This window comes from Lissotriton helveticus, chromosome 2_1, assembly GCF_964261635.1.
Source record: "Lissotriton helveticus chromosome 2_1, aLisHel1.1, whole genome shotgun sequence".
Lineage (NCBI taxonomy): Eukaryota > Metazoa > Chordata > Amphibia > Caudata > Salamandridae > Lissotriton > Lissotriton helveticus.
The window spans coordinates 1,803,264,148-1,803,283,496 of record NC_136059.1 but is presented as its reverse complement, the minus strand read 5'-3'; positions in this window follow the sequence as shown (position 1 = coordinate 1,803,283,496).

The following is a 19,349-nucleotide window of genomic DNA, read 5'->3' as shown; positions in this document are numbered from 1 at the left end:
GTCCATCTTGGTCGGCAGCCTGACTATGCCCCCAGAGAGCAGCTCCTTGGATGCCTATGTTGTGCAGCCTTGTGATGAGTGTGTGGTGGGAGATCATATTGAAGGCTGCTGAGAGGTTTAGCAGGATCAGAGCCGCAGTCTCTCCTCGGTTGAGAAGGGCTCAAATGTTGTCAGTAGCTGCGGTGAGGGTGTATTCGTGCTGTGTTTGCTGCAGAATCTGGATTGGAAAGAGTTGAGTTAGAGGTTATGTTCCAGATGTGAGGAGAGAGTTGTTGGTTGATGGCTTTTTCTAATACCTTGGCTGGAAACACAGGCAGTGTGACCCGTCAGAAGTTGTTGACTTCGCTGGTGTCTGCCAATGGTTTCTTCAGTAGGGCATTCATATCTGCATGTTTCCAGTACTCTGGGAAGGTGTCCATGGCAATTGAGGGGTTGAGCAAGGTGGTGACTACGAGGCTGGTTCTTGCTTCACCTAGGTTGAAGATGTGGTGAGGGCATAGGTCAGTTGGGGCCTCTGATTGGACCAAGTTCATGAGAGAGTCAGTGTCCTGTGGGGTGACCTACCTCCATCCAGTTCGTTGGATTTCTCTGATGGGAGTGGGGTTGTTGTATTGCTTGAAGAAGGCAGTAGCCTTGAGCTGGGGTTTGAAGTTTCTGTAGATGTTAGCGATCTTGTTGAGGAAAAGTTTCCAAGGTTGTTGCAGAGTTACTGTGAGGGGGTAATGTTGTTTGTTGCAGCTGAGGGGTTGGAGAATTCTTTGACAATGTCAAAAGTTATTTGCTGTTATTAGAGCTTGATACAGTGTGTGAGGCTAAGGCCCTTTTCTTTGATTCTATCAACTGTCTGTGGTAGAGACTGAGGGCTGTCTTGAAGGCATATATTTAGACCACAACCAGTTTCTGGTTCTCAATGTAGTATTTCACACAGATGCATCTGCCATCTATATTGTTATGAGCTCCAATGTACCCCAATATAGGCCTAAGTAGCTGCACAACCTTTTACCTAAATTTGTCCTACTTTGCTCTAAATAACTGTTCGGATGCTAACCATTTACCCAGTTAAGTGCCAAATAGATTTTGTGTGGTTTTCTCTGAAAAACTAGCCTCATTTATTATGCATGAGGATTCTTAGTAACACAGCTGGATTACCATCTTCTGCATAATAACTCTGTATAAGGGTCATCACTAACGTCATCCTTGGCCGTCATGCCCACAGTACAATGACAAATCTATGAAAAGCCCCTGAGAGTACCTTTTGAGAATATAAACATCACCTCTTCACTGGGGAAACCAGATGAGAAGTTTCCATGCTGATATAAGACGCTAAGGTCCCTGCATGCAGACACTCCAGCACGCAGTTGTCTGACATCCCTTGTGGTGTCCAAATCAAGACCAACGTAGGAGCCACCATTCTCTCTTTTCAGGTAATGGGTTTGGCTCTTTCCTAGGGGAATTTTCGGCAATACACATACTTACATGCGAGGTACACTTAGGTACATCTAGTGAGGGTTGCATCATGGGAGTAAGCATTTATTACTGTCATGTATCTATATGCCTGCATATATTCACTGTTTTAGCATTATAGTAGAATGAATTCTACCTTTTATTTACTCTGTTGATGCTTATGAAATTAAATGAAATGTGTGTTTTTATAGAGCACATATTTGCCGTGGCGTCTTAGCGCTTGCTGCCATAGAGGAAAACCGGAAAAAATCAGCTAGCCCGTTGAGTACAAGTGAATAACCACATTTTAAGTTCCTTCCTAAACTCTAGTAGGTTGTTATGAGTTCTAAGGTGCAAGGGCATGGAATTCCATAGCCTTGGGGCTAGATGTCGAAAACTTCTACCGCCCCATTTCAGCGTTTTTGCCCTTGGGACTACGAGCAGAGACACCGATGCGGAGTGGAGGCATCTCTGAGGCGTATATCGCTTAATGTATTGGCTGATCTGTAGGGGTCCCGCCCCGTGCAAAGTCTTGTGTAAAATACACATAGATTTAAACAGGATCCTAGCTGAAATGGGCAACCAGTGCTTATTATCGTATATATCTGTTTCTGTCTAATGGTTGTTGCAGCACAAGTGTTTAATACTAGAATGCCGCTGGTTCAATAAATGCTTATTGAAAGCATCCCCATCATTTCTTCTGTATATCTTTCTGAGAACAAGTGAGCATGTGTGACTGAGAGAAAAGCACTGTACCATTTCCATGATCCCTGAGGGGTCAGAGTTGTCATGTTCGATAGTTGCAAGAAACTATTTGCTCCTTGGTAAGAGGGGCTCATGGTGTCACTATGAGCTATCTGGTCTACAGACTAGCATATCCTTCGGTTGTTTCCGGTATCAGTTTGGACACCAATCCCTTAGTCTATGTTGTCTAAACGTACAGCTCCTATATAGATTTGTAGGATCTACATGACAGTATCAGACCATGTTCCCAGCATTCTGACTTTCAGATTTTTCTGAAGGATTATAGCTATTCCCCTTTTTTGATATTTAGTAGAGGTTTGAATAGTTGCACAGTTGTATGCAGAAAATTTAACCTTCCCTAACCAGCCTTCGTTCAACTTTTTGGATTCTGGGGTAGATATATCAGGTTTATGTATGGCAAGGTAGGCCAGCACCTTCTTTCATTTAATAAATGAAGAAAGGCAGTTGACATTGAGAGACCAAATTGATAATGACCTGGTACGGGTCGACATTTGCTCGAGATATATAGGATTGTGTGACATAGGTATGTAACAAATAAAATATTTAGTTGATCAAGCACTGCTATAGTCCAGGCAGGCGGGCAGCCCTTCCAATCTGAAGTCATAGGAACTTCGGAATCATTCAGGTGCAGGGGTGCTTGCTTCCAGAGGATATGGGCAGACAGCCCTCACAGGTGCTGGGAATGAACTAGTACTTTCCTTCAAACTTTAAACTGGCAAGCTCCATTTCTTGGCAGAAGAAATGCACTGCGGAGTCCATACTTATCCTAGCGTTAGCTTTTAGCTAAATTATTGAGTACTCCACAATGAAAGGTATATTTGAGGAGCTCCTGAGTATCTTGATTCGGTTTTAATGGCAATCTCGATTTGGCCCTGGGTGTTCATGCAGCAGTGACCGGGGGTCAGTCCTGTAACGCCTCTGTGCTCTTTGTGTGAATCTCGTTAAAGGGTGGGGTCAATACGCTGTACCACAGAAATCGGATGCGAGTTCCATGCCGTTCCTCCTATATACTTTGTATTGTGTTCCATATTTGCTAGAAATTTGTCCCGTTGACCTGAATCCGAAAAATCTCTGGTCTTACCATCTATTGTCAAAATATTTACAAACCATTTGGTTAGAGGCAGCGATCAGCTGTTTATCTTGTTGATGTCGCAGTAAACAGATGATAATTGGGCCCTTGTTTTGAGGTTCCGTGAATTCTGACCCTGGGTCGTAATGGTCGTGGTTCTGTTGCGATTTTGGTAACAGCGAACCGTAAACAGTGAGCTCAGCAAGCATGAGTGTTTCCGTCATGTTACATTGATGGATTCACTGTGTATTTGACGATTTAGTTCTGAAACCCTTGGGTTCCATTTTGTGCATGGCAGCCATTTTGTGGTTGCCCTCACATAGGCCTATGACTGTGGCTGAACAAGTCTCTGGGACACGTACACCTTAGCTTGAGTTTGTGCTGACTCCTGTTTGACCTGAAGTGAACTGACCCTGCTGCCTGAAGCTGACCTTGCCAAACCAGTTCTTGCCCTTTAGCTGATCAAGATAGAGATCAAAGAGCAGGACATTGATGGGTTTAAGGTACACACACACACCTTCCTATCTTGCTTCTCATCTGTTCCTGTTCCTTCTTTTATGGCCTATTTATAATTTGGGTTGAGGTCTTTTATTATGGGTTTTTTGTCCGGCCTGTTCAAAAAGAAGAATGTTTATTATGGGTTTGTTTGATGATTAATTTTGGGCTGGACAAACTGAAAAATGGGCTTGTCATCATGCTCCTGCTTTTGTCGTGGAAACATGTGAGTGGTCAAACTGTAAATAAGGAATGTTTGCCTGAAGCACAATTTTTGGTATAAAAAGGGATGACTTGCTTTGTAAAGTTGAGCAGTCTCCTGAGAACATACACCGTGTTGTACTTCTAGGATCTCTGTTACTGGCTGCAGCTAATAAATTTGATCTTTGACATCACCAAGAAGTACCCCGTGTCTCTGTATGCCAAGACAGGAGAACTTGGAGACATCGGGCGTTTCCCCTGGCGCCGTTGGGTTTTAAAAACCCGGTTCTTCATTTGGCACCCAACGTCGGGCGACTTCAGCGGTACCGGTCCAAGCCTGAAGATCGTGAGGAGCTTCGTGTGAAAATTCTGGAGGAAGGCCTGCCACTTCATCGACCCCTGTATGTCGTCGTGGTCCGAAAGTCTTTGCTGCGAGGTTCCCCGCTTTCCGACGGCTACGAAGGACTGCTGCCCTGACTGTCGCCCTGTCTTGGAGCCCTTTGATGATTTGTAAAGTGAGACGATAGACGGGTCTTCTGGTGACGTGATCGATACCTCAGTTAAGTATGAGTGGAGCGTCTCCCAGTCCTTAGTTTTTGGGTATCCCTTGGGATCTTTGATTTGGGACTTGCAAGCTCCAAAGCCGAGGGACTCGTGTAATCACGAGACTATCGTATTCGATATTCCCTTGAAGTTTGAAGCTAGACTAGTGAGCGAAGATGCCTGGTCTTAGCAGACTTGGGAAGTTATTTTGTTGTGGATGTAACAGGGATTCCCGATTGGAGGATTCGTGTCAGGTTCCTCCGATTGTAACTCCAACCTATGAGCTCTATTTGAAACATGGCGTGGGCCCCATCACGTATAATGAAGTGTGGATTCGCTACACTAGAAAGGACGGTGTCCTAAAATGGCCCCAATAAGGTAGTTATGACACAGAAATTTTAGATAATTTAGAAGTTAAACTCTTCAAGAAGAGAGCCCGGCCGGCGATGTTTGACTCTTTCCGCCTCTGGCGAAAGGAAGCCAAACAGAAAGAAATTAAATTAGCGAAGAGAAATACAAGAGAGAAGGGTATTTCCATAATGCAAGCTGCTATACAGTTTAAATATAACAAAGAAGAACAAGCAAGTGAGCAGTTGCACAGACAACGTAAAATGGCGATTAATAAGTGTTATCCAGTCTTGCCACCTCATCAGCAAGATGCGACGAAGGAACTTGATAAAGATCCTTTGATGTCACATTTGTTGAATTCACCACCCCCTTATGTGCAGAGTGCTACAGCACCTCCGCAACCTTTAGTTGCGCAACCTCCGGTTGCTTTGCCTCCGGTTATTACACAGCCGCTGATCCAGCGCTCTCACCAAAATATTGCACAAATGACACTATTTATTACCACAAAACTTACACTACAACACTAGGCCCATAACAACAATAGAGCGCTTGAATCATGAGGCGATAAGATCTAAATATAGTTGTTTAAACCATCTGCAATAATCAAGACCAGCTTGTCATTTTAGAAAGTTTATTTTAACACATCTAGAAAAACTTAGGTTTTGGTATTTTATTAAACAAGCATTAGAAAATGTCATAAAGAAAGATTTATTCAGTATTAATAAAAAGAGCATAAATCAAGAATTATTATTCATTAGCAGGAATAAGTAAAATTAAGCATTTCCCAAAATCCTAACTATATCTCTGTCTCTACCCTCATCACCTAATAATAAAGTAATTAATAAAAACTCCTGTCCTCACGTGTAAAGTCCATCAGCATAACATCGTCCTCCAGATTTCTCGAGCGTAAGCCAACTATGTGTTCTCTGAACCTATTCTTATACCCTAAATTAGCTGAGCTAACTATTTTTCACATTCCAGCAGACGAATTCTAGTTCTCCATTGGCTGAGCCACCTCGTACCACAGTAAACTGTGACACCTCCTTCTTGCATGTCCGGGCAAATTCACTAGTCCATTGTTCATTTAGAAGTCTTGGCAGTTCTTCCTTAGTCTGCTACATTTTGTAGCAACAGTTTCCTTTTAACCTTGAGCTAGTCAGCTCTGAACTCCCATGGCACGTTAGCAAACGTTAGCAAATTTCTCCAAAAAGTCATCTTTTTAGCAGTTCATTCCAAAACCTTTCAAAATAAAAGCTCAGAGGCCTTTTCCATCCTTCTTGGAATTATTTTCACTTGAGCCATTTTCATCATTAGGCCTCTTTTCAAAGAGCGTCAATTTTCCTGCGCCACCTTCCCTGCGCCACTTTTAAAAGGGTACTATTTTCCTGCAGTCATCTCTAAGCTTCACTTGTAAAACTATTATATAAACAAACACAAAGAATAATTAATGAAAGAAATACAGTTTGTTCTGTTGCCTCCCATCATTGCTAATTATTAACCCATTAGTCTAAATTACCTAGCAGTAAAGCACAAATAAAGCAGCATTTTATATCTACCTGTCTTCATGAATCCATAAAACCTTATGTGCACCTAGAATAGTAGAAATGACATCACATAGACAAGGGAAGCAAAATAAGCACATGCCATTATTTTAAAAACAGCTGCTATTAGTTATGACATGACAATAGACAGGATTAATTTATTATTTTCCACATACATAAGAATGCAACATAATGCACATTTATGAGCACACATGTTAATTTCCCGCGTGTTCTGTGTAAATGTAACTTTAAACTAGGTTGAATTAGCATACACATATCACAAATTGTTAGCATTATTAATTTATTTATGGAAATGTGACTTCACGGGTTTAAACAGAATTCTGTTTTCTATCCCGCTCCATCAACTCCCTCATCTGGTGATTAACAAATCACCACACCACCACCCAATATTTTAGCAAAATTTTTATCTAAGATGAACATGATTCAATTTCACCTGTGTTAGTATTTCTAAAGACTTATCTCATCAGTTTATCTACAATTCTCATATTGAGTTTTAAGAAACCCCTCTAGTTCTATTTCTTTCTCTTGTGTAACATACAACTGAGCTTCAATAAATGTGTTGCAAAAATATAACTAATAAAATGTCAGTATCTTGCTTGTCATATTAACCTAAAACTTCTCCTTGTAAATTTCAAAAAGAACAATAACCTAAATTAACCAAAGCAGAATTATATTTTCATTAAGCTTGCAAAGAAAAATAAAACAAAAATTTTAAAAATTTTACCTAAATTTTCTAAAAATTTCTAACACCCCCCTTTTTCAATTTTTTTTTTTTTTTTTTATACTCTTTAAACCTTCTAACAGTTTTTCTTCGACCTAATGTCACAAATTAATTTTTCAGCTAACAGAATTTCTTCGACCTTGTGTCATCTAACAAGATTTCTTCAGCCTTATGCCAAAAACAGAAAACCAAAAAATTTAACAGGTATGTACTTCAATCATTGTCACTTTTGTTTTCAATCTCTTTTTGACTCTCATCATTTATCTCCACTACAGGTATCACTTCTATTTTCTTTCCTGCCTCACTTTTCTTTACAGAATCTTTTTGACTTGATATCTCATCAATCTGTTCCTTTGATCTGTATCTCAATTTGAATTTTAGGCCTTCGTTTTCTCCTGGCCATTCATCACTTTTTCTTGGTAATTTCTTCTTTTGCTTGGTCACATTACATTCTGTTCTCCAAGCTCCTTTTCTGAATTTTCTTATTTCAGAATCTTCATCACTTTCATCAGTTTCAGTGTCAGACATTTCCATTCTGGACTCAGGTACTTCTTTACTCAGCAGCTTCACTCCGTTAGGAACGTCATCTTTGTAGCTGGTACTTGGCAATTCATTTTCTTCTTCAATTACCTTCAACTTCCCAGTTTCAGAATTCCTGTTCCTGCTTTCAGAGCTACTTTTCTGCTTTTCAATACTCTCCTGGTCTTGAATTACAATCTGATCACATTCTTCTTCTGCTTCTTTTTCTGACAGATTTCCATTATTTTCTGAGTCTTCAGTCACAACTTTCAAGTCTTCTTCAATCAAGGCTTGTTTTCTATTTATGTTCTCCAGATGTCGACCAACTTGTCGATCTTCAAGATCTGGATTCTCTTCAGGCTCTTCTTCAGAATCTGAATCAGCAGTTGTGACACTATCCTCATCAGGATTTTCAGGTGTAGTTACACGAAAAGTATGGCCAGTGTCAATCCACCTCTTCAGTCTTTTGCACTTCTCTGCATTTGCTGTGACAAGACTGACTGACCTCCTTTTCTGCCACCTTGGCACTAGAGAATTTCCTTTTAGACGAACCTTTTTCCTGATCCTTTTACCTGGTAACAGATCAAATACTTGCTCTTTTTCTCTTGTTTGTACTTCTGTTTCATCTTCATCAAACACAGAAATCATTTCATCTGATAAATTCCTGTAGTTCTCTAAATTGATGCTATTATTGATAGTCATCATTCTTTTCTCTGGTATGAATGTCTGTCTCATGACCTTGTCCATCATAATATTACGTGGACTTAAATCTGTCTTTTTATCAGTAGTACTTCTCAGAAACATCAAAACAAGTGGAAGAATATCTGTCCACTTTGTACCTGCAGCTAGGCACAATTTTGCATCTCTGTCTTTTATATTAACATTCTCTTGCTCCTCAACATCTGAAATTTCTGTTCTATCTGTACAATGGAGCAATCTGTTTTCAATATGTCTTTTGCCATCTGATAACTTTGCAACAGTAATTTCATCATTACGTCGCGTCTGAAATGTTTCAATCCATTTTGTAATCAAACAGTAAATCACAAAAATGTAGCACAGTTTGTAATGCAGTGACATCTCACAGAAATTCATTTGTAATCTGGTCAATGAACCACTCTCCTGTAATTCAGTTCCCAATCTCATAATTGTTCTCTTAATTGTGTTCGCTTGCTGATAAGTCAGACACCTCTGGTAAAGAAATTCTGCAATTTTATGGTACATTCTGTCCATATCAGTAATCATGCTATTTAGCAAAACTACTCTGTCATCTTTGTATATCCAAATCTCATCCTCATCTCGCTGTCTAAAATTTGCTCTTAACCATGTGTTTCTCAACCATGTGTTTTTCTCCTCATGAGTTGCATCATCTCGTAAGTCTTTGATTACCTGCCATGTTTCAACTACAGATGTTAGTATTAGTGAACTCAAAGCATGTTCATCATTCATTTTGTATGCTGCACATATCATGACAGCAAACCTTTCTGCCAATTGAATATCATCAATCAATCTTTTAATTAATTTTGCATTTCTGAAAAGCGAACCTGTAGAAGTCAATGTTTCAATCTGTTGATCAATTGTGTCCTTTACTTTGATGTTTTCACTTAAAAGAACATCAATTTTATTCCAACATTCTGGGAGTGCATTTAATCTTTGTGGACTGTTTTCTTGTTCTTTAATTAATCCTGTATCTCTTTTGTCTTTCTGTTCATTAACAAAAATTTGCAATGGCAGTGAAGCCATGTCAATCTGCTGAACCATTACCTGTCGCTGTATTTGTAGCTCTTTATTTAGCTCATTTATCTCAGTTTCCCTTTTAATTGACCAGAATTTTGACTCGTCTGACTGTGTCAATTCAATTAGGTCAATGTCAGACTTCTCACTTACCAGAACTGAAGTCATCTCTGTTTCTTGTTCGGTTGCAATCCCTATTAATTCAATCTCAAGTACAATAGAATAAACCTTTTTAGTTAATGGAACCTTTAAAATTGCGGAATTAATTTCATCTTTTCCCAGCACATGGACTATTTCTGTTTCCATAATTTTCATGGACTCCTTTAAATCAATTGATGAATTTACATGATCAGGAATATTAATTCCAGATGTACCAAGCATCTCATCATGCTTTTCTGTTGCATTAATTTTAGTAGAATTCTGAGCTGGCACTTTATCAGTTTGATCTGACACTTTTGGCGTTACATTAATCTGCTCTGGGGGTCTTCTTGTATTCCTGTTCTGATCCATATTTACAACATCAATTGTACACTGATCTCTATTTTCTACTCTGACACCTTTATTATTTATTTTCGCTAATTTGGGAATTTTTAATTTGCTCTCACATTTAGCAACAACCTTTTTCATTTTCTTATATAAGGAAGACATTTTCTTTAATTAATTTGGTAAATGTACTTTCTAAATTTGCCTTGCAGCGCTTGCTGATCAATTAATTAATTAATTTAACACTATCAGGTGTAGAAAACCTTATAATTTGGTCAATTTAATATTTCTCCTAATTTACCTGTATCACTAAATTTAATTTAACCTGTAAAGAAAAATATCAATTTGCAAAAACAGTAGTAATGTAATATATTTATTTATAACAATACCAACATATAATCACATGTGTTTTAAATGTACTTAATTTTCACTTACACACCTTCTGCAACGTATACCTGTGGAAAAAGAAAAACCTAACCTGTTTGCTTTTAAATTTGGGCAGTAAAATGTAAATTAACTAAAACATTATTGGTAATAATCTAATCAATAAATCAAATAATAGACAGAACCACCTAAACAGAACAAGGACTGCATATAATTTTTAATATTATGTTTCTGCGCGCGCGACCACCTTTGAACAGAATTTTTGTTACACTGTAATTGATACTATAATTATACTAATATAATAATTAACAAAATGTTTGGAAATATTTATTTATTTAATTTAATTACTCCATAAAAATCCTTTTTCCCTACTATTAATTCACTCTAAAAACATTCCCCTTTGAATTTTAATTTATCTTTATATATATTGCAGTACAAGATGAGTCACAACCAGCAGCCAGACAGGATCAAAGAGGAACCTATAAAGAACAATACAGATTACTTCCTTAATTCCCAAGCACTCATCAAGCACACCTCCCACAACACAATTCACTTCAAAACGAAGCTCTGAGTACTACTAGCGCAAGAAACCAAACACTCAGTAGAAATAAACAATAATTATCAACACAACAAATGCCTGAGCCAATCAGTGCGGCTGCTTACAACACTTAGCCTATCACAACACTTCCCTTGGGACGCCCAGCCAATCACAGTTACTTCTGCTGCAGTTTCCCTTCTAGCTCTCACACTCCAATCAGTCCCTCCTCTCTAAACAAGCTCACAACACAGCACACACTTGGCATATCACTAAAGACATCCACTATGGTAAATATAGCAATAGCATGGAATAAAATCTAAACAGGGTGAAATTTAAACAATTCAATAGACAGCAACGTGCACTCGCCCAATCACAGCATGACTGTAAATTTCTCAACCAATTTCAACACGGCGCTCCAGCCAATTATAACGCTGCTTTCGCGAGCTTAGCCAATCTCACTACGGCTGCAGCTTCAACGTTACTGCTATTTTTGCAGTCTCTCTCCTCTCGCGCTCAGCCCCTTCTAATATAGCACAACACTCGTCAGTGGCTGCATACAAGTCAGCTTTACTTTCTTTAATTTGTAATCCTAATCACAATTAATTTTACCTAAATGTATTAATGTTACTAATATTCTTGCTTAAGTCACCTTTGCTGTTGTAAATTAATTTGTATTGCTGCTTGCTGTAATATTCACCTTTTAATGTTAAATGGAATAAACAACCTCGAGGCTCACGAAGCCTCAACCAATGAGGTCGCGGCCTTTGTGTGACGCTACGCGTCAACAACCAATCGGTGCACAACTTCCTTAAGCTGCACCGAGAACCAGGGGTGTGCGCGTCACCAGCCAATGGGTGCGCGACTTGCCGGGACCTGAACCAATCACAGCGCTAGTTCGCTGTGACACCACAGCACTTTCACACAATCAGGGAGCGGCCTTGACAAGACGCTGCAGCTTCCTAACTAATGGGAGCGCAGTGTTGATCATGACGCGACGGCCGCCTGACGAATGAGAGCGCGGTAGCTTTCAATTACATGACCGCTGCGGTTCTAGCTCTCTCCTTTTGCGCTCAAAACAATTTTAAGAAGTATTTTAATACAGCGCACGCTCTCTCGCCTACATCAGCTATGACACTAATAATAGCGCGGTTAGGAAAAAAAAAAAAAACGAAAACCATAATATTTATTTCATTATTATTTATGTAATTTTATTTTAGTGCACACTCACTCATCTGTATCGGCTAATTGTATATTTCTCCTTTTAAACATTAACGCCGAAGAAAAAGGGATTAAAACACTTGTACACAGTTACAGAGCTTTAACCAATAAGGTCGCGGCCCTTGTATGACGCTGCGCGTCAATAACCAATGGGTGCGCGGCCTTTTCTATGACGCTACGGACACCTTGACCAATAGGAGCGCGGCGGCTGACGTAGACAGCCGCTGCAGCTAGCAGCTCTCCCACTCGCTCTCTACTCACTCCTCAACAGCCCCCCTCCTTCACAAAATGTACTACACTTACAAAGGACAGCGCTAATTCATTGGAAAGGAAAGCTAATGATTTAATACACTGGGGACACTTACAGAATACAAGATACTAACAATGTGCTTAAGCAAATTTTAGCACCACGCTCTAGCTAATTAGCGCACTGTCCCTGTAAGCTCAGCCAATTACTACACGGCTGCAGCTAATTTTATCACTGTTGCTACTGTAGTCTCTCCTCGCGCTCCAAGCAACACAACGCTCACAACATGCTAAATGTAGCGCGATCGGAAAACATTCACAAAAGCTAGGAACCAATTTAAAATAATACTCGCTCCTCATCCAATGAGAACGTTACTTTGCTCTGACAGTTCAGGGCACGACAACCAATCAGAGCGCGGCAAGCTCTGACGTATGTAGCTGCTGCAGCTGCAGGCTCTCTCCCCACACGTTCTCACTCGTAAAACCAGCCCCTCCCTTACAATTTTCGATCGGGGCACATTCTAATCGTTTTAAACTAGGGAGAACAATTTATTATTATTTTTAAAGCGTGGAATGTTTATAAATTGAATACTAATCACTTTTTACTTACTTAATATTGTTTAACAACGTGGAATACCTTAATTATAGCCTAATTAACACAGAACATTCTAAAATGCTCCTGAATGTTTTAAAATAGCACAGTTCACCTTTTTATACTTTTCAACTATGCTGAACACTTTTGAATTGAATTTTATTAGCGTGCAGAGCTTTTAAATGTATTTAAACACTGCACAATATCATAAAAGTCTTAGAATGGTACAGACTTTATCCTGAACTTTCCTAAGTACCTTAAAATTACTTTTGGTACATTTTAGTGAATATATAAAACGAAACACATCTGTCTGCTTCTCTAATTAGGATAGTTTACATACATTCAAGTATCCACACTTCGGAATAGACGGCGCTATTCACACTAAGGATAATTTCCATTTGCCAGTAGAGCAACTCTTACCCTACCCTTCTAACACGTAAGAATATGAACTCATTTTGCTCTGAACCCACCCCGAAGTGAAAGTTCTAAGAGTTCCACTTGAACATACCTTACAAAACAATCACGCACTTTCACACTGAAAATTCCCTAACTTCAGTCACACATGAAATCCGTACAGGACTCTCACCTGTTTATAGAAATCATGCACCGTTAGCAAAATAACACCGTTATCCGTACAGGGCTCTCACCTGTTTATAGATATAAAACATGTACCCGTACAGGACTCTAACCTGTTTATAGATAATCATGCACCGACATTACCCTGCCCTTCACTCAAGCTCGAATATAACTAATACTCTTATCACAGTGAGTTTTATGGAAGGCGCTTTGTCCCTATTCTCATGCTGCTCTAATTTCTTAGAAAACCCTCACTATTACAAGATTCACACCTAGCCCTAAAACTGTGTTGCACGGCGACAACACTGTATTGCACGGCGACAATACTTCTGGTACACGGTGAAACCAACAGTGATACTCGGCGATATCACAGAAACAGATCAGATATTCTGCATGACTACCTTCTCATCACACAGTTTTTTGTACCGGTACACACATAGCACAAAATTAAACAAACTCAACATGTGTTAAAACTTAATCCTATGAATTTACCAACATATATGTATCATGCATGTAACATGTATGTCAAAAACAACATATATAAACCGTCCGATGGCTACCAGAAATTGATCCAGCGCTCTCACCAAAATATTGCACAAATGACACTATTTATTACCACAAAACTTACACTACAACACTAGGCCCATAACAACAATAGAGCGCTTGAATCATGAGGCGATAAGATCTAAATATAGTTGTTTAAACCATCTGCAATAATCAAGACCAGCTTGTCATTTTAGAAAGTTTATTTTAACACATCTAGAAAAACTTAGGTTTTGGTATTTTATTAAACAAGCATTAGAAAATGTCATAAAGAAAGATTTATTCAGTATTAATAAAAAGAGCATAAATCAAGAATTATTATTCATTAGCAGGAATAAGTAAAATTAAGCATTTCCCAAAATCCTAACTATATCTCTGTCTCTACCCTCATCACCTAATAATAAAGTAATTAATAAAAACTCCTGTCCTCACGTGTAAAGTCCATCAGCATAACATCGTCCTCCAGATTTCTCGAGCGTAAGCCAACTATGTGTTCTCTGAACCTATTCTTATACCCTAAATTAGCTGAGCTAACTATTTTTCACATTCCAGCAGACGAATTCTAGTTCTCCATTGGCTGAGCCACCTCGTACCACAGTAAACTGTGACACCTCCTTCTTGCATGTCCGGGCAAATTCACTAGTCCATTGTTCATTTAGAAGTCTTGGCAGTTCTTCCTTAGTCTGCTACATTTTGTAGCAACAGTTTCCTTTTAACCTTGAGCTAGTCAGCTCTGAACTCCCATGGCACGTTAGCAAACGTTAGCAAATTTCTCCAAAAAGTCATCTTTTTAGCAGTTCATTCCAAAACCTTTCAAAATAAAAGCTCAGAGGCCTTTTCCATCCTTCTTGGAATTATTTTCACTTGAGCCATTTTCATCATTAGGCCTCTTTTCAAAGAGCGTCAATTTTCCTGCGCCACCTTCCCTGCGCCACTTTTAAAAGGGTACTATTTTCCTGCAGTCATCTCTAAGCTTCACTTGTAAAACTATTATATAAACAAACACAAAGAATAATTAATGAAAGAAATACAGTTTGTTCTGTTGCCTCCCATCATTGCTAATTATTAACCCATTAGTCTAAATTACCTAGCAGTAAAGCACAAATAAAGCAGCATTTTATATCTACCTGTCTTCATGAATCCATAAAACCTTATGTGCACCTAGAATAGTAGAAATGACATCACATAGACAAGGGAAGCAAAATAAGCACATGCCATTATTTTAAAAACAGCTGCTATTAGTTATGACATGACAATAGACAGGATTAATTTATTATTTTCCACATACATAAGAATGCAACATAATGCACATTTATGAGCACACATGTTAATTTCCCGCGTGTTCTGTGTAAATGTAACTTTAAACTAGGTTGAATTAGCATACACATATCACAAATTGTTAGCATTATTAATTTATTTATGGAAATGTGACTTCACGGGTTTAAACAGAATTCTGTTTTCTATCCCGCTCCATCACCGCCAGCTCCTCTTCAGTTGGCTCCTATTCCTCTGGCGCAGCCTTCTCAAGGGTCGCCGACTTTGCTACCTGCTCCGTCTCCAATTCTTACGACTTTGTCTCCTGTTCTTGCTACTTCTTCTGCTACTGCTCCTATATTGGTTTCCTCTCAGCCTGCCTTGTCTCCTGTCCTTCTGTCAACTTCTCCTTCTGTTCGACAGAGGATGACTGATACTGTTACTGGTCTCTTTTCTCCTCTCTTTGGGTCACTAGGTATGACCCCTGTTTCAGAGCGTAAACAATTACGTAGCCAATTGCCTGGTCCCGATGAGCGGACAGTACTGGATCATTTGGCATGTAAATGGGTTACTAATACTTTGAGATATGATTTAGAATCTGTTATGGATGTTTTCCGTCAATGGGAAGCACCGAAGCAGAGGTATGTTATAAATTAAATGTGGTAAGTCAAATATAATATCCCGTTTAATGAAATGTGTACTTTCCTTCGTGAAGAATGGGAAGATGGTGATTTGGGACAGACTCCGTCTGAGTTGTTCCGTGTACAGTCCGAGTTTGCGAAGGGAAATATAGTGGGTCTCGATGTTGAGAGAGCAGTTGTGACATTGTTGTCGTTTAGGAGTAAGTCTCCTTCTCAGCCGTTGTTTGAGCCTGATCCTTCTGTTAGGAGGAAAGTGCGACAATATCCAATGAGAGAGGTTCCTCCGGTGTGGAAAGAGGCTGTTCAGGCCGATGTTAATGCTGGTATTGTAGCTGCACCAGCCCATTTTCAACGTGTTTGGGTACATGTTCCGTGGAAGCGAGCTGAAGTTTTGGCTCTTAAGCAGACTTTGCCTGACCCCCGTAAAAATCCTGCAGGGTATTATAAGGAATTATCACAGACTGCAGACTCATGTATTATGAATCTAGCTGCTATAGACATGTTGTTTGGAAATGTGGTTCCACAGCCTTTATGGGGATTGATTCGTTACACGGATCATGCGCAAGAGTTAGGTGATACCTGGGTTAATATTGGTGCTGCGGATGGTCGACAAGTTGGTGGTGCTAAACCTGAGCCTTTAGTTGCAGAACTTCCTGGTATGATCGTTACTTATATGAAGACTTTAATGCCTGCTATGCGAGTAAACTGGGACAAATTGTCTGCGTGTAAGCAGAAGAAAGATAAAAGTGTGTCTGATTTCTTCACTAGGTTTGAAGAGACTTTTATTGACCATAGTGGTCAAGACATGAGTACGGAAGGTGGTCAACGGTTGTTTGTTGATAAGTTTGTGAATAACTTGCTTCCCGAGTTGTGTACTAAATTGAAGGATTCAGAGAGTTTCCTCATCTGCACAGATATTGGCTACTGCACAGTACTACGAAAATAGGGATAAGGATGGGAAGGATAGAGCAGACAAGAAGACTAAAGAGTTGAAGGCAAAGGTTCTTTTGCAGCAAGCGTATCCGCCTCGTAGTACCCAACGTGATTATCAGCAGCCTCAGCAGTTTCAGAGAAACTGGCAAAGGTTTGAGCATCCTCAACCGCGTTTTCCTATCGGCCCTAATCAGTGTGCATATTGTAAAGATGAGGGCCATTTTAAAAATAGCTGCCCGGTTCTGTTACAGCACGCGAATGGTGTTTCTGGTGTGAGAGGTCGACTACTATGTCGAAGGTGAGAATATGGACGGTAATGATTGCTAGGACAGCCATAGACAAAGAGAGGGAGTTGTTTCAGTTCCAGTAGATCAGAGTGGACCTTATGTTGAAGTGATTACATCAGGTGTGTCAGAGCCTTTTCTGTTGGATACTGGTGCTGCGAAGAGTTCTATCATGCACTCTAAACTCCCTGGCGCACCTTTGTCTGGCTTGACGAATGTTTCAGTAGGATTTTCTGGTGCCCCGGTTAGAAACCCGATTTCTAGTCCTTTGTCTCTTTCTGTTGGACCTTGTGAATTCGAAGCACCCCTTATTTTGACGACAGGTTGTGGTGAGAATTTGTTGGGATTGGATCTATTGAAAAGATTGTATGCGACACTACAATGTTCTCCTTCGGGAGTACAACTTACATTAGGTAAGAGAGTAATCTTTCCGATGTATTTGTCGACAGACCGACTCCCGGCCGAATTGTCTTCTCTTCCTGATATTCTTTGGGCTACTGGTCCTAATGATGTGGGTCTTTTGGAGATACCGCCATATGTGATGACGCTGAAAGCAAATGTTCGAATGCCACGTATTCCCCAATATAGGATCTCTAGTGATGGTGAAAGAGCGTTGCTAGCGATCATTTATGACCTGATTGAGAAAGATGGGATTGAAGAAATGAGAGGTAATGTGTGCAATAGTCCGGTTTTGCCTGTTCTGAAACGTACTGATTCTTCACAACCGCCTGTATATAGGTTCGTGATCGATCTTCGCGAGGTGAATAAGATTGTAGTACCGCAATTTCCTGTTGTTCCAGATATTACTGCCTTACTGACCATGATTCCAGCTTCATCCACTTGGTTTTCGGTGATTGATTTGAAGAATGCTTTCTTCAGCATCCCGACTGCCGAGGAGAGTAGAGATATTTACGGCTTCTCTTTAGGAGGTCAAAGCTTCTGGTTCAAGCGCGCTCCTCAAGGCTATTGTGAGAGTCCATCAATCTATAGTCAGGCTTTGAAAACACAGCTTGATACGATTGTCTTACCTGATGGTGCTGCTCTTGTTCAGTATGTCGACGATTTGTTAGTTGCTGCTGACAATGAAGAGATTTGTAAAGAAGCTACTTGTCGTTGTTGCGTCATTTGTCTGACTTCCATCATAAAGTGTCTCTTTCGAAGCTACAGTATTGTCGACAAGAAGTGACCTACTTAGGTCATCTCTTATCGAAGGAGGGAAGAAGATTGACCCCAGAACGAATCCAAGCGATTGCGAAAATGAGTGTGCAAACTACGCAGAGAGAGGTGCGTGCTTTCCTGGGTATTACGTCGTATTGTAGACAGTGGATTCAAAATTTTTCGCTTCTTGCGAAACCTTTGATAGCTCTTACTGTTAAGGATACTCCGAATCCTATTCCTTGGACTGACGAATGCCAGAAGAGTTTTTCTGAATTGCGCGAGGCGTTGTGTTCGGCTCCTTTGTTGTGTACCCCCGACTACAGTAAGCCTTTCACACTCTATGTCCATGAGACAGAGGGATGTGCATTGTCAGTTTTGACACAGCAGTTCGGCGATAAGCAACGTCCATGTGCGTATTTCTCGTCGACTTTGGATCCGGTAGCTAGAGAGTTGCCGAGTTGTTTGAGAGCTACAGCGGCAGCGGCTGTTTCTATTCGACAGTCTACTGGCTTGGTGATGGATAATACGTTGATTGTAATGGTTCCACATGCAGTGGATACATTTTTGAACAGGACAAAGACAGAGCACTTAACTAGTGCTCGATTGTCAGGTTATGAGTTGACACACTTAGCGAGTCATGTGCATATAAAGAGAAGCAACAAATTGAATCCAGCTACGTTGTTGCCGATTTCAGTGGAGACAGATGTTTCTGAACAGCATGATTGTTTTCTTAGGACAGAGGAGGAAACGAAAGGGAGAATAGACCTTAGGGACACTCCTCTTTCAAAGTGTGATGGTACCTTATGGGTAGATGGTTCGTGCTTCAAGGTTCCGAATGGTGATACGACTGCGGCATATGCTGTTACGACTTTGCATACGATTGTTGAAGCTACACGTATCCCACATAACTCAGCTCAAGCAGCAGAGTTGATTGCATTAACAAGAGCGTGTGTGTTGTCGAAAGGGAAACGAGTGACTGTGTACACTGATAGCCAGTATGCGTTTGGTGTGGCTCATAGTTTTGGACGATTGTGGAAAGAGCATGGGTTTCTGACTTCGCATGGAGCTAAGATTCAGCATGGTCAGTTGGTAAATGAACTCC